This window comes from Perognathus longimembris, chromosome 4 (assembly GCF_023159225.1).
Source record: "Perognathus longimembris pacificus isolate PPM17 chromosome 4, ASM2315922v1, whole genome shotgun sequence".
Classification (NCBI taxonomy): domain Eukaryota; kingdom Metazoa; phylum Chordata; class Mammalia; order Rodentia; family Heteromyidae; genus Perognathus; species Perognathus longimembris.
Window position 1 is genome coordinate 19,863,393 of NC_063164.1, and position 17,689 is coordinate 19,881,081.

General features: G+C 34.7%; 1 protein-coding gene across 7 annotated transcripts in view; it reads left to right on the top strand.

The window, feature by feature from the left end:
• The window catches only part of Ikzf2 (IKAROS family zinc finger 2), a 156,087-nt gene that overhangs the window by 119,497 nt on the left and 18,901 nt on the right, over positions 1-17,689 (top strand). The gene's annotated exons all lie outside the window — the stretch shown is intronic.

The following is a 17,689-nucleotide window of genomic DNA, read 5'->3' on the forward strand; positions in this document are numbered from 1 at the left end:
CATTGTTCTAAATTTTCTGTAGACATTTCCCTGTCTGCTAGCAGCTTTGCATCCTTGTTGGCTGTTGGTGTGGACAACCTTAACTTGTTACAATTTTATATTGCCCCTTCTACACCAAGTCTGCAACCTGATATGTTTGGAACTCCATGGTAAAATTGGAGAGGCTGCATGCCAATTCTATTGCTCTTCTAGTGTATAGAAGGGCACATAACACCTGTGGAGGAAAAGATAATTTAAATTTTTGTGTTTATATTTGCCTTAGTTTAATAAGCTAACCTCCACTTTATTTTTCCTACCTAATTGTTTATGTGAATGAAACAAACCTGTGCATCCACAGCCTGGACTATTCTGACTAATCTTTTATGAAATTGCTCAACTGATAAACATCAACGAATAAAAATATAATCAACATACAAAATATATTTAGAGGGCTGGGAATGTGGCTTAGCTGTAGAGTACTTGCCTAGCATGCATGATGTCCTGGGTTCTGTTCCTCAGCACCACATAAATAGAAGAAGCTGAAAGTGGCGCTGTGGCTCAAGTGGTAGAGTGCTAGTCTTAAGTGAAAAGAAGCCAGGGACAGTGCTCAGGCCCCGAGTCCAAGCCCAAGGACTGGCAAAAAATAAAATAAAATAAATATATATAGAGAGAGAGGGACAGAGAGAATATATTTAACATTTTCCTTTAGTAACCATTAATCCTCTATTAGTAGTATCCCATTAAATTATACAGAACTGTGGTGATGACAAGCAAATAGATTAAAATTTCTGAAAGAGCCTATATCTGGCATTTCAAACAAGAGATCTTATTTTGTATTTTCTCTTCCTGCTTCATCCTTTTCCTAATGTACTGACTGAATAAACAAACACTTTCTTCTGAATATTCTGACATAGATTAGGAAGTTTAGGATTAGTGGAGGTCAGTAGTGATTGGACATATTTTCTAGTATGTAACAAATATTACTGTTTAATTTTTAGATTAGTGATTAAAGGATTGTTATTTTGTGATAAGCATCATTTTTATTTCATAGGAAAGCCAGGTTTTCAGGTTTTAAGGGAAGAGATTAGTGTACCTGCAATCTATGATCTGTAATTTTACTTTTTTGGAGGGGGGGCATAATAGGGCCTTTCACTTGCAAGGTATTTACCTAGCATTACCTCAATCATGTCATCAAGTCACTCTACCAACCCTGCTTAACCTAGTTGTTTTTGAGATAATATCTCACTTTATATCTGGGCTAGCCTGGGTCATAATCCTATTTGTGCTCCCCTACATAGCAGGGATGACAGACATGTGACACTATATACAGCCAGATTTTATATATTACATATGAATGCTTTTACCGCATGAAGATGGTTCTTTTATTTTCTTGCTCTTTTTTTTTTTTTTTTGGCCAGTCCTGGGGCTTGGACTCAGGGCCTGAGCACTGTCCCTGGCTTCTTCCCGCTCAAGGCTAGCACTCTGCCACTTGAGCCACAGCACCACTTCTGGCCATTTTCTGTATATGTGGTCCTGGGGAATCGAACCCAGGGCCTCATGTATATGAGGCAGGCACTCTTGCCACTAGGCCATATCCCCAGCCCCTTTCTTGCTCTTTTTGTTCTCTGGTGTGCCAACGATTTTTATTAGATTTTATATACATGCACATAGGATGATAAAGCTAAAGAATTGTGTCATGTTCTTTAAAAACAAATAGTTCTTAAAGGTATTCATACAAGGATATAAAGCAGGTGAAACAAAATGAATTTAGCATAGTCTAAAGTACCTTTGTTAAAGTATTTTTAACATACACTCTGATACAGTTAAATATGTGTCATTATAGCTACAAGTATACTTTATACAATCCAACATACTTGCTGGGCCATGAACTCTGATCTTTGAAATTCCAATGCCCATCTACCAGGCCAGTATATACCTGCTTTGTCATCTATCCTCCATACAACAGCTGAAATGTTATTTTAAAACTTAATTTAAATCGTGTCATTTCTCAGCGTTAGTGGGCATTTCATCGTTCTTCAAATAAAAACCAAACTACTTATCATGGCCGTTGGAGCTTCTGGCCTTCTGTCTCATCTTTCACCACCTTCCCCCTCATCTCAGTTCTTCACCATTCCAGATAACTTTAGACTTTTCTACCCATGAAATTTTGCAGTGATGGATAAGCGAAAAGTCACTATCTCCAGCTAGTCCCATGGTTCTTGGCAGCGTTTCTTTATCATCCTCCAGGTATCAACTTAACTGTCATCTGCTTAAAATACTGGCATCTAGGACTGCTCTACCTGACATTCCCTGCTAGTTGTTTCCCACCTCCTTCAAGAAAATCCTTGGTGCCATATGGGAAAGCTCCTGAAAACTCTTAACAACGAAATGACATTCATTCTTTGAACACAAGTTCCTAGATAGTTTTCTAAGCATTTGACATACAACAGGGAAAAAAGAAAGATCTTAAATACAAACAAGAAATGATAAGCAATAATTAGTAAACAGAGCAAGTAAATTATGCAGTATACTAGGTCACCATTTATTAAGTACTGACACCATGTAGTAAGTACTATGTGACATATACTGTAACATTCCCATATATATATTTAAAATTTTTCTTATGGAATTGTTTTTAGTTTGGTACAATGATTTCCTCATTTAACTTAACCTAAGATTCACACACAGTTGGCATTAGGTCAGCAACCTGAAATACAAGAAAGAACCCATATTCTGGATCTATACATATACAGCCTTTACTCTATGAATAGACCATAATTTGTAGAATGTATCTCCTTCCAAATGAATTATTTTTGGACTTATGAGTTATCTCAGTGTCTTTCTCAGTTGTGGTGTAAGTTATAATAATATTGCAAAGTCAGATGGAGAAAAACAGTTTAAAAATAGAAATTGCATCAAAAAGGAAGCACTTGGTAATTGGATCATTTGTTCAGTTTGTTCATTTATTTTTAATTCCTAGACAGTTCTTGCATTACTTTCTGTTTCTTTTTTATCAACCTAAAGAATGCATTGCACATTTATCGTAATAAGCCAGTAACATGGCTCTCTTTTTTCCTCAGGTTTGACTATACCCACTCTTTGCCACATTATACATCTAAAGCTCTTTTTCCTGAATTCCTCAATTAGCCAAGTAATGAGTTCAGTGATTGTTATTGTTAGTTATTATTATGATAATACATAGAACATTGTAGCTCATCTAAATACAAGTAGCATAAGAAATGACAAGATATGTTTTAGGACAAACTGTAAATATTTTCACATATTTTAACATTTGTTTATTGTTTAAGTAATTTTTATTAAGAAATATATAGACAACAACATTTAAAAGTTTTATGTGTTAAAAAGAGCCTTCCTCTTATATCACCAAGTTATTTTACATTGCATGCTTTGTTTAATTGCATTTCATATCCTTAGGCATTCAGTTGAAGAAATCTGGGGAAACTTTAAATCACTAGAAACAAAGTGATATGAAAGTAATGCTGCCAATTTTCACTCTTATGAAAATAATCTTACCTGAGACCTTTTTGGATTGTGCTTATTTTGTTCACAGTGAGCTGGAAATAAAAAGGAGATGTTCTTAATTTTACAATATTTGTATTGTTTGTTTTGTTATCATTTTTTTTCATTTAAAGGCCTGTCCATGCTTTGGCATAGTTTCCCTTGTTTGTGTATCTGTAAGAGTTTTATGTTTTTTTCTCTTGATCAATTTTAACTATATTTTTATGATCTTTAAGTATTTGTGCAAAGGGGTTACAATCCAACATGTCAGTTTATGAATACAGTGAATCTTGATCATTTTCATTCCTTCCATCATTTCCCCCATCCATTTCCATCCAACCCTCAGTTTTCTTAGTTTCATAGGATATATATTAAATATTATGATTGTTCCTCTCTTCATTCATCTGAAATACCTCCCATTGTTCTTCTTCCCACATACCTCAAGTATCATCTTCTTGGTACTCATTTTGTTAGACTGTGAATTTGTTGTTCTAACAAATTCTACCATTTGAATTCTCCCTTGAATATACCATACTTTATTATGTTTATACACATGTGTGTGACCCTATATATACTTACTTATATATTTATAAGCTAAATATAAGTTCCAGAAATGAGAAAAAAAACATGCATCTTTTGTCTCTCTGGGCCTGGCTTACTTTACTTAACACTGCTAATGTCTGAGGCTTTTAATTTAATTTGAAGAGCATGTGAATACATTGCATTACAAGAGGGAAGGTTGAGGTATAGAGAGTCAGCATTGAGCATAGGGCATAAGAATGATGATGACTTTCTTTTCACTCTTGTACCTAGAGCACTGGAACATGGCAGAGATGCACTGAGGGTTCTCAGTAAATGTATACTCAGATAATATTCAAGGAATCTAGTTCTTGCTCTGCTCTTGCCAGCTCTTAAAAAAGAAAAATGAAGTCTATTGATGACAGCCCTGTGTGACTTTTTGTTAGAATAGCATGCACCTTCTCAAAGTACATTCACAGAAAATTGTTTGGGAAAGTAATAGTTGCTAAAATAACAAAAAAATCTTTACAATGACAGTCATTTGGGGTAATATTAGGTTAAACAAGTTTCATTTGTTTGTTTCTTGTTGTTGTTTTTTAAATAAGAAATCAAGATATCCAAAAGATATGTTTTAGGACAAACTATAAATATTTTCAGATATTTAAACATTTGTCTGTTTATTGTTTAAATAATTTTTATTAGGAAATATATAGACAACAACATTCAAAAGATTTATGTGTTAAAAAGAGCCTTCTTCTTATATCACCAAGTTATTTTACATTGTATGTTTTGTTTAATTCTTTATTTAAATCTGCCTTTTCACAGATCTGATGAAACATTTTACATCCTTTCTCCAATCCCTAGTTCCATTGGTACACTCTTAGACAGATCAAAGTTACTTGACTATGATCATTTCTAGATTGGCAGCTGATTATATGGATACAGTTTAATATAATAGACATTTACTTTGAAAAATAGCTGACATTCCATGTACCCCATCCCCTTTCTCAAATGTTCTCTTCCTACTTAATCTGAAGTTTTAATGACATCTAAAAAATTGGAAAAAAGTGTAAATGTGGATGTTGCTCTAAAACTCTGTATCAGAGTTTATTTTGAAATATGTAACAGTTAGATGGATCACAAGTTTTGATCACATGAAATGTAAGAACCTTTAAACCACCCAGGCACTGGTGGCTCTAGTTACTCAAGAGGCTGAGATGTGAGGATCACAGTTCAAATACAGCCTGGGCAGGAAAGTTCAGGAGACTCTTATCTCCAATTAAATGCAATTAAAATTTTCAGAAAACCAGAAGTGGCGCTGTGGCTCAAGTGGTAGAGTACTAGCTTTGAGCAGAAGAAACTCAGGGACAGCATCCTGGCTGAGTTCAAGCCTCAAGATCAGGAAGAAGAAAAAAAATTGAAAGAAACAAAAGTGTCTTTAAACCTCAAAAAGTCCTTATTGTATATATAGTTTGAATAAAATGGTAATAAAGCCAAAAGCATTGAGATTATACTTGAAAAATAGGTGAAGGTACTAAATGCCTGGTATTGTTTATTAATATTCAGCCTCTCTAATGCGAATTAAAAAGAAATACATGTTCTGTCATATCGCCTAGAACAGAAGTTCCCAGGCTTTATTGGTTCATTGTTTGATTAATGTCTTAGTAACTTTTTCACAGTATTACCCCTTAGAAATACTTAACAGTTTCATTTATTAAATAATCAGGTCCCAGGTCCCAACAATAATTATTTGCATCCTAACAACTTTATAGCCATTTGAAGACATTATTATAATTGCACATTAAGAAACTAAATATTTTTATTTCATTCTTAAATAGCCACAGCTATAAGTGTAACTCTATGCCTGTTGAGTCCTCCTTAATCTCCCAAACCCTAGCATCATCTTGGACCATATCTCCTTCATTCCTATATTTATATTGAGTCTTAAATAACACTTGTAGTATACGGGAGCAATAGCTGACACACACCTTTACCAAAATATTGCATCACTAAATAATGCAAGAAAATAGTTTGCATGGTACCTGAGAGGTGTTATTATTTCCTTCGGAAATAGAAACTATCCTGTAGCTCCCCAGGAGTTTTATTCAGTGCCCAAAGATGCCTTACTGCAATTCTGAGTCATGGACTTTAGCATATTAGTGGAGAATTTATTACTTTATTTTTTGTTACTGGTAATATAGTAAAACAGCCATCTCCTATATTTTAGTGTGCATATAAAGTTGCTAAAGCTTTTTGAGTGAGCAGTATAGCAGTAGACTTGAAGTACCTTAAAATTTTCCCACAACAGAGTCCATGTAATAAAACAAGTCACTAATACATATAGTCTAACTTAATGGTGAAAACAGAAAAAATGAAATACTTAACCCTATGTTAGAAGTCATATTTCTTTAGATTAATTTGCAATTTTATAAAGCAATTTACCAGGTAAAATCAAATGTTAAAATCCCAGTTTTAGTCATAGAAGTATTTATAAGAACTATGCATGGCCAGCCACCAATGGGTCACACCTGTAATCCAAGTTATTCAGGAGGCCAAGATCTGAGGATTGGGGTTCAAAGCCAGCCCCAAAATGAAGGTCCAATTTCCACTTATCCACCAGAAAACCAAAGGTGGTTTTGTGGCTCAAGCACTAGCCTTGAGCTGAAGAGCTTGGGGACAGCACCCATGCCCGAGTGCAAGCCCCACGACTGACAACAAAAACAAAACAAAAAACAACTAGATTATGCTTAACTCTATAGAGATATATGAACACAATATATGCAAAATGCTCTGCTTATTTTATGTGTCATGGAAAATAGTAAATATATTTTTTGTATATAGATGTATTTCTTTGTGTGTTTATATACATGTAAACATACATGCATCTATATAAAGAATAAAACATTTACCAAATTTATTAGTGCTATTGTAATTTGTTTTATAGGTTCACTAGGAAAATTCTTGAAGTCACCTATTTCAAGAAACTTTAAGTGAACAAGACTTGGTTGTGCTATATATCCTCATAACTCCTTATGAACTTATGGTAAACATTGCTATTTCAAATTCTTTATGGCTCTATGATTTAGTTTTCCTTTTATTATAGTCATGCATGGGTTCTAGGAGCACAGAGGCAACTTATAATTTTCAATTCCTTAGAAAAACAGAAAACTATAGTAAATATCAATCCATTTATTATTTTCTGATTGAAAAGTTGTGGCAGAATCATCAGTGTTTTTGTTTTCTATTGTGTTCAAATTCTTTGTTTAGTTCATTCCTCAGATCAGTAGTCTATATCTACATTTCTGACATATTTGGTTTGTAAATCTTCCACTTCTTTTTTTTTTTTTTCAAATTTTTATTATCAAACTGATGTACAGAGAGGTTGCAGTTTCATACATTAGGCATTGGATACATTTCTTGTACTGTTTGTTACCTTGTCCCTCCTACCCCCTCCCAACTCCCCCTTTCCCTTTCCCCCCCTGAGGTGTTCCATTCACTTACACCAAACAGTTTTGCAAGTATTGCTTTTGTAGTTGTTTGTCCTTTTTTACCCTGTGTCTCTCAATTTTGGTATTCCCTTACAATTTCCTAGTTCCAATACCAGTATACACGGTTTCCAATATACTCAGATAAGATTACAGAGATAGTGTAGGTACAACCACAGGAAGGTGATACAAGAACATCATCAATAATAGAAGCTACAGATACACATGGGACGTTGAAAGTAGTTACAACTGTGATATAACAATTGTTTCCATAACATGGAGTTCATTTCAATTAGCATCATCTTATGTGTTCATAAGGGTATAGCTATTGGGCCTTGTGATGCTCTGCTCTGCTCTGCTCGGCTATGACTTGCCTAAACCTGTAGAGTCCATGTTTCTTTGGGTCTGGCTCACTTCACTTAGTATAATTTTTTCCAAGTCCTTCCATTTCCTTACAAATGGGACAATGTCATTCTTTCTGATAGAGGCATAAAATTCCATTGTGTATATGTACCACATTTTCCTGATCCATTCGTCTACTGAGGGGCATCTGGGTTGGTTCCAGATTCTCACTATGACAAATTGTGCTGCGATGAACATTGTTGTGCTGGTGGCATTACTATAATTTTGTTTGTGGTCCTTTGGATAGATACCCAAAAGTGGGGCTGCTGGGTCATAGGGGAGTTCTATATTTAGCCTTCTGAGGAATCTCCATACTGCTTGCCAGAGTGGCTGAACCAGTTTACATTCCCACCAACAATGAAGTAGGGTTCCTTTTGGCCACATCCCCCCCAACAATTGTTATTGTTAGTTTTCTTGATATATGACATTCTTACTGGGGTGAGATGGAATCTCAATGTTGTTTTGATTTGCATTTCTTTTATGGCCAGTGATGTAGAGCATTTTTTCATATGTCTCTTGGCCATTCTCATTTCCTCATCAGAGAAGTCTCTTTGTAAGTCTTTAGCCCACTTGATGAGGGGGCTATTGGTTCTTTGCAGTTTTGTTTTGGAAGAAGGTAATTTTTTAGTTCTGCATATATTTTAGATATGAGGCCTTTGTCCGTTGAATGGCCGGTAAAGATCTTCTCCTAGTCTGTGGGCTTTCTGTTTATCTTGCGAGCTATATCCTTTGCCATGCAGAAGCTCTGCAGTTTGATGCAGTCCCATTTGTCCAACCTTTCTTTGATTTGTAGCCTTTCTGGGTCTTTGTTAAGGAAGTTCCGTCCTGCGCCAAGGAGCCCAAGTGTTTCTCCTACTCCTTCCTTTAGTGTTTTCAGGGTGTTTGTTTGGATTTCGAGGTCTTTAATCCATTTGGAATTGATTTTGGTGCAGGGTGATATATAAGGATCTAGTTTTAGTTTGTTACATGTGTTGAGCCAGTTTTGCCAGCACCATTTGTTAAAGAGGCTATCTTTCTGCCATACTATTGTTTTAGCTCCTTTATCAAAGATTAAGTAGGCGTAGTTCTGTGGGCTCATTTCTGGGTCTTCAATTCTGTTCCATTGGTCTTCAGGCCTGTTCTGGTGCCAATACCAAGCTGTTTTTATTTCTATAGCTTTATAATACAGCTTGAACTTGGGTATTGTAATTCCTCCAGCACTGTTCTTTCTGCTTAGGATTGTTTTTGCTATTCTAGGTCTTGTATTGTTCCATATGAATTTCTGTATTGCTTCCTCTATTTCATTAAAAAATGGTGTTGGGAGATTAATGGGTATTGCATTGAATTTGTAGATAGCCTTTGGCAATATTGCCATTTTGATTATATTAATCCTCCCAATCCAGGAGCATGGGAGCTTTTTCCATTTCCTTAGTTCTGACCTAATTTTGTTCCTCAAGCTTTTAAAGTTCTCATCAAAGAGGTCTTTCACTTCTTTGGTTAAGGTTATTCCTAGGTATTTTATGTTTTGGGGGGCTATTGCAAAAGGAGTTGCTTTCCTGATTTCAGCCTCAGTCTTCGGGTCATTAGCATAGAGAAAGGCCGTTGATTTTTGAAGGTTTATTTTATATCCTGCAACTTTGCCAAAGTTTTGGATCAGCTCTAGTAGCTTGGGGGTAGAGTCTATGGGATTCTTTAGGTATAGGATCATGTCATCTGCGAAGAGAGAAAGTTTAACTTCATCTTTTCCTATTTGGATCCCCTTTATATTTTCTTCTTGCCTAATTGCTCTAGCTAGGAATTCTAGTACTATGTTGAAGAGCAGGGGAGAGAGTCTTCCACTTCTTTTAATGGGGGTCTTTTTATGAAGGAAATATCAGCATGGTTAGAATGGAAGTAGGTCTTAAAGAGAAATCAATCACAAAAAGTGCCTTTGCTAAAGGAAAGACAAACTTTAGCTTTGAAGTGGAGTCTTTGTCTTAGAACCTTTGATATCATAATTCATCTTAGAATTATAATCGTAAGAATATCTATTTAATTTACCTGAATTGCATCTTTTCTAAAGGTTAACATCTGTGTGTGTGTGTGCTCATGTGCACGCGCGCGCGTGTGTGTGTGTGTGTGTGTGTGTGTGTATGTTTGTTGGTCCTGCGGCTTGAACTGTTAGTCTAGGTTCTGTTCTTGATCTTTTTTGCTCAAGGATAGTCTTCTATCACTTGAGGCACAGGTCCACTTTCAGGTTTTCTTTTGAGAGTAGGGGAAGGTAGTTAATTGAAGGTAAGTGTCTTATGGACTTTCTTGCCTTGGGCTGGGTTTGAATTGTGATCCTCGTATCTCAGCCTACTGAATAGCTAGGACTGTAGGCTTTATTATAGCTGGTGCTGGCTTAGCACAAGTTCTTAGTGATATCTTTAGGGACCAGAATTACCTTCCTGCCTTAAACAATTAGAATGCTGAAAAAAATGTGTGAAATAATTTTTAGATAATGAAAATAAGATAAATAAGAAACTGAATATTTAGGGAATGAAAAACAAACAAACAAATAATAATGAGTCCTCCAATTGCCCCAGCTTAATTCCTGAAGGCAGTTTTCAGATGTAGCTCATTGCCAGCAAACCCAGAGACAGGCACTCACAACTAAATTGAGGCAGATATGACAGACCGGGAAGACAAATGTGCTTAGAGTAAACAGTATCACATAGAATCCATGTAGAAAGAGAAGTGAGTATTGCAAATGGTCCCCTCAAGTCTGGGTGAAATATTGTGCTACCTGTATGAAGTAACTACCTGAACTTGGGAAAGCACAAGGTCAGATGTTTCCTGGAGCTTAATGTTAGTCCAGAAATAGTTCTCACCTGGCTGGGGATATGGCCTAGTGGCAAGAGAAATAGTTCTCACCAAAATGGAAAGAACTTGAAAGGCAAGGAATTCAGTAAAAGCCTTAGAGACACTAAACTAGCCCTTACAATATTCTCCGGACCTTCCTGAAAATATAAAGGCAAATATCAAAAGGATCAAACTGATTCCAGGTAGTAATATAGAAGCATACTGGAAGAATCAACCGCATTTTAAAGATATGCAATAAAAACTAAAACCTACTAATGCAAAATTCATAAAATCCAATATCCCATTAAAACCTAACCAACATGCACGAAGTAGAAAATATCCACAGTTAAAAGAACAGTCATTTGATTGAACAGATCCAGGAATTATCGAAATAATTTAGTTAGCAGCTATCTTAAAAGCATTCCCAAACAGAAAAGTCCAAAGAACTTCATTAGTAAATTCTGTTAAACATTGAAAGATAAGTACAGCTTACAGGAAACACAGGATTTACTACTAGTAAATCCTTCCAGAGAAAAGAGAAGGGAAAAATATTTCCAAATAAATTATGTTAGTTTAGCATTTTTCTGATGTCAAATGAAAGATGACTGCATAATAGTAACTAGTAATATAGCAAACATAGCAAATGTAGTAAATAGTAATATAGCAAACAGTTAATTCAAGTTTAACAAATTGAGTCTAGAAATATATGGAAAGGGTAATATCTTAAAACCAAGTACGTCTTATTGCAGGAATTTAAGCTGGATCGACTTTGGTAATAATCAATCATTATAACTCTCCACATTAACAGATAAAAAGGAAAAGCCATATAATATTCAGAGTTGTAGAAAGATCATTTGAAATCAGTCAACACTTATGTACACTAAAAATTCCTAGCAATAGAGTAGAAGGGAACTTTTCAACATGAAAATAATCATATATGTAAAATTTCAACCTAAAGACTAAAAGAGTTAATACTCCTGAAACTGAGCCTCTTATTTCAACAAGAGTCCCAATTGTCATGCTCCAGCAGGTTTGTCTTTTTCTATAGAAATTGGTAAACATACAGCAAAATTTGTTTGGAAGTGGAAATAGATCTAAAACATCAAAAATGAAAGAAAGAAAAATAAAAATGCATGACTTATACTTCCTAATTTAAAAACTAATCTCTTGATGAACTTGGTTTTTAAATCTTATCTAGCAATAAGGACTGATACATGTAATCCTATTCCTTGGGAGGATCGGGAGGATCTCAGTTCAAGACCAGCTCAGGCCAAAGGTTCCCTAGACCCTCATCTCAACAAATTAAAAAACAAAACAAAACTGTTTGACCACATGTCCTAACAGTTCAGCAAGAAATGTAAGTAGGAAAATTATGGTCTAGGCCAACCCAGGCAAAAATTGAGACATTGTTCAAAAAGTAATTAAAGCCAGCTGAAGGCATGGCTTAAGTGTTAGAGTACTCCCTAGTAAGTGCAAGGCCCTGAGTTCAAAATTTAAGAAGGGAGAGAGAGAGAGAGAGAGAGAGAGAGAGAGAGAGAGAGAGAGAGAGAGAGAGAGAGAGAGAGAGACCTAGAGCTTAATGGAGTAGAAGAAAGTAAAGAAATATAACGAAAAATAGATACTACGTTGGTTTTACAGCATTGTACTATTATTTTTGTCTGAAAGGATAATATTTTCAACAAATGACATGAAAATTGGATACCCCTATTATTTAAATGAATGGCATAAATCTCATACTGTATATAAAACTTAAGTGAAATAGTCATAGGTTATGTTCAATTACAATAACCTTGTGTCACATATACATATAGTATACACATATGTGCATGTTATCTTTGTCTCAATATGTTTCATAATATTTAACTATAAATATTATATTTGGATATATGCACGTTCCTTGAGAACCAGAGGGTAACTATAAATTGGAACTACTAAACCACAGACATATAATTCATATTTTAGAAATGTCTGATCATCAAGGACAAATAAAAGATACTTAAAAGTTTCTGATAAATAGGCTACGTAAAACTTACATTTGCAACAAACACTTTAAAAGATTACTACCAGTTCAGTGGAACAATGCCTTTAAAATGTTAAGGGAAAGTGATTTCCAACCTGGACCTCCGTACCCAGGAAGAGTAAAGAAAACATAGGATTTAGGCATTGAAGGGAGTCAGTCATGAGATAGACAAGGGAATCTCAGAACAATATTTTTATGACAGCCCAAAGGATCATCCATTCCAGTAGGAGCAAGCACTATACGCAGATGCTCAAGGGCAGGATGGGAGTGGAGGTAGCTGAGACCTGAGACATTGTGTGGAATTCTTAATATTTGGAACAATTATTATTTGGTACAAGAACATTTAGGGGTAAAATAAGTAGTTCTCAGAACAGAAACACCAACCAAAGGAAAAAAGTGAAAGTTATTACAAGGAAAAAAATTGCTTTTTTTCTCACAAAATGAAGCATAATCACTATTGAACCAAAGCAGTAATACAGAATAATTAATACATTCATAATGGAGAGTTTCATTTATCCAATTAATCAGAATTTTTTCTATGTCTATTGAAAGAAGAGTTGAAGATATTTAGGAGCACAGAATCCTTAGTTAAGTCAATATAATGTCTAAGCCTCACGAATAAAGAAAAGATTGTATACTATTTAAAAACATAGATAAAATCACTAGAGGAAGAAATTGTGAAAATGATTGTTTTTATCGACTATAATTAAATTGTGGGGGAGCAGATAGGGACTAGACTATACATTTCATTAAATGCGTGTTAGTATTGTTATGCCTGTTAGTATTTTTTAAGTAGGGGCATGTGTAACTGTCGTTTAAAAAAAAGAAATAGAAATAATCACCAAATTAAAAGAAAATGATAAAATGCATTTACTGCATTGATACAATTAGCACTTCACTTCAACCTATGTTTAACTTCTCTCCACCACCAGCTCCAGGATATTATTGGGATACTAGAATCATTGAAGTGCACTGTTTTTCCTTTAGATATGGAACATAAATAGTGTATATCATAATTAAAAGTCTTTGGATGTTGGCTAAGAAAATAAAAGAAAGGAGCTAATGATTTCATGTTATCATAAATTTGGAACTTGAGGGAATTATTATTATATAATAGCCAGAACAAAAGTACTATTTCATGACACAGAAATAGTCAAGATATATTACTCAGATAAAAAGATTATAAAATACAATATATAAAATAATTAGTCATAACAAAATTTATGTTCATGCACATAGGAAACAAGGATGAAAAAGAAATATCAAAGTGTTTATTTCTAAATGGCATAATTTTGAATTATTTATAGTTTTATGTGAACATACTAGAATTAGAAATGATATAAGAAAACTGAGGAATAAAAACTATTTAAGGAGTTAGAAGACCATTTAATGAGTTAGAAAATAGTGCCATCCATGCCATTTATTATTTTTAATTAACTGAACAAGGCACCATGATAAATCTCTTTTGAGTTTACAAAGGTATACTAGTTGTTGTTCTAATTTTTCAAGGATATCAAAATGACATGATAAATACCACGAATAGAACCCCGAAAGAACACAGAATAGGATGTTAGGAGGTTCCTAAACATGAGGGCCAATGCAATTACAATTCTCTAATGAGAAAAACAGCGCTTGTAGATGGAATGGCTTTGAGGAAGTTGGAAATAGAGGATGCAGAAAAATTTAAGAGGCAGAAATTATGGAAGTCATTCTAGGGAAAAAGTTTCAAGTCTGTAGTAGAAAATAAAGATATGCCTTGCGGCTGGATTGAGTTGTGAAGGGCGCTGAAGCCAGGTGAAAAGACATTTACAGTACAAATTAACAGTCATTCAAGGTTTCTTTTCAAGAGGCAGTGAAATAATTATACATAGGAAGAAAAACCTTACTTGAAGGCTATTGTGCTTGCTCAGGTTAGTGTTAATGAAGGCTTAAACTAGGATATTGATATTGGAGATGAAAGATAGCATCAAACGAGAAACATTGAAAACATACACAGAATCTAAATATTATTTAGGAGCATGAAAAGAAAAAAGATGACAAGAATTGTTGCACTGTTATGAGTCTTAATTATTGGAATAGTAACACAGCATACTAGGGCAATAAGAACAAGGTTGGAGTTTTGTTGAATGAAATGGGTTTGGATATCTAGGATGTTTTGTTTTTTAGATAACTGACTATAAGTTGGCTATTTGAACAGCAAGTGGAAATATGGCCTAGAAATACAATCATTTAGAAAATTTATATTGAAGGTCTCCAATGTTTAATAACTACCATGAACATTATCAGTTTAAAATTGAATAAAGCATGATCTATGTCCTTACAGAGCTCTTTGGGCTAAGGAAATAGACATCAGATGGATAAATACAATGCATCTGTCATACTCAGTGGGTCAATAGAGCATAAACAGTGTTAGAACAGAGGAGAAGGATGTTTGGGTTACACAAAAGGAAGATTTAAGAATGAAGGTTTAAATGACCAGTAGAAACTTACAAATAAGAAAGCATTCCAGGCACTCCCTCTGGTTCATAGAAATGAAGTCTTAATATAGAGTGACTGGCAACATGTCCATATTTGTGCTATAGAAGAGACTGGGAAATAAAGCCAGCGAAGGGGAATTCAGAATCTGATCCCAGAAACTAAAGCAAGAGATTCAAGACAAAAGAAATATAAACAGTATTTCCTAAACTTAAGTTCTTTTTCTTTTTCTTTTTCTTTTTTTTCTTTTTTTGCCAGTCTCTGGGCCTTGGACTCAGGGCCTGAGCACTGTCCCTGGCTTCTTTTTGCTCAAGGCTAGCACTCTGCCACTTGAGCCACAGAGCCACTTGTGGCCATTTTCTACATGTGGTGCTGAGGAATCCAGCCAAGGGCTTCATGTATATGAGGCAAGCACTCTTGCTACTAGGCCATATTCCCAACCCTAAGCTTAAGTTCTAATAAATGTTATCAAAGAACTAATAGGAAATGGTCTTAACGGGGACCGTTGAATCATTCATGAGCTTAGCAAGAATTGTTACTGATGTTTGAAAACAACTTTGAGAAAAAGGAAATGGCATTATTTCTCAAAAACAAATATCATTAAATTCTGCCTCTTTACTTATCACTGTAGTCCTCATACTGCCATGTGCCCTTCATGTATTACTTTAAGTGGTCCTCTCGGTTAGAACATTTCTGTCCAACCACTTGAAATTAAAGTAGGCTCCCCAAGCTATATTAATATACCAATCATTTGTTCCGTCGAGCCGCCCATAATCTATGTTACATTACTTATGTATTTGCCATCTGTATTCCTCACCAGACTCATTTGAAAAAGGATAAGCATAATGAGAACTTGTCTTCTGCACCACAGTCTCACCATAGTGGTATATAGTAGGCTTTTGAGTCTTTTGTTTTGTTTGTTTAGGGTTGAGGGGTTGTTGTTGCTTTGTTTGTTTTCTTTGATACAGGTTCTTATTGTGTGGTCCAGGACTGTACCTCCTAGGCTGGGCTAGAAACTCATAATCATCCTGTCACAGCCTCTCTAGTGCTGAGATCACAAGCATGTATCAACATTCCTAGCCATGGTAGTGAATGAAAGAGAAAGATAGGATGGGATAGGCAATTTTGAAAGCAGATTTCTTGGAGACTGATTGGTTAGAAGGCCTGTCAAACTCCAGTATGGAAACTGTTTGAGAGACTGGAGTAGAGATGAAGAAGAGGGAAAAATTGAAGTTATGCGTTGAGAACAGATTCCTAATTATACACAGATTCCCAATAAACTATGAGAACAAGATGAAGTAAAGAGAGATATTTTAAAATAAATCTGACAAAATAGGAGAGGCACAAGTGACAAAGATAAGATAGGCTTCAAAAATAAGAATAGCTAGAGAGTTAGTAGAGAGCAATAAAAAACGCAAAACATTGTCATTTTCTTCTTATAAGATGAGCTATGACTTTATAGAGGATTAGTCTTTGTGAGTGTTTACTAACTATTAATTAGTAGGTTTATTCTGTATACTGACACAGCAATGTGGATTTATTTAGTTTAAATTCACCAGTATTTTTTAAAAATGCTAAAAGCAATGAGGGCTTTTTGTTATGTAGTTCTCATGTCTCACGCTATAATAACATGTAAGTATACTTATATTATATATACTGTTTTGACTAAAAATGCTTCTTGCTTTTTTTAATGTAAGTGGTATGAATTTTACCCAGCATTCATAGATACTGCCCAGAAATACTTGGTTCTAAATTATAGTACTTTGCCTAGTATTTTTTAAATGACCAGTCATGCTTTAGATAGCTATTTTTTAAAGATGATGTATAAAATATGGTTATGAAATAGCTGACTTTAAATATGCATCAAATATAATCTAAGGATTGGCTTGGGCTCTTTTTTCTGAGTGATTACAGTGAATCTTAGGCAGTCTTGACTACTTTGCCTTGTTATGGTATTTTAGTTTCTCTTCTGACCAATGTTTTCACATTGGTCTATTAGGGGACTGGTGTTGAGGATGCTGTCTTTAGTCATGAAAAAAGACTTATTTATTCTCTGGGGAAAGCTAAATTATTCATTGGGGGTCAAATGAGAAACACCAACCCAGTTCACACATTGTCCTTTAGATCTTAGTGCTTCAGCACATATATTCTTGGTACTTTTTTTTGTTCTTTTATATCCATTTACTGTCAAGAATTGAAGTCCCATATCAAAACATGCCTATTCCTACAAAGGTGCCTTTTTTTCTTGTCAATCATTTGTTTTCAAAGTTGTCTACATAAGCATCACAGTGTATATTTTAATATGTGTATTTAGATAATGTGTCCCTGGCTAGTAGGGAAAAATTCATTTCCTGAATGAGAAGTGTTTTGGGGAAAAAAATCACTGTCATTATAAACAACTATATTAAAATTTCAGTGGTTATTGTTAATAATTCTGACTTCAAGTACCTAGTAGGTTTGTTCTTAGTATTATACAGAGTGCTGATGA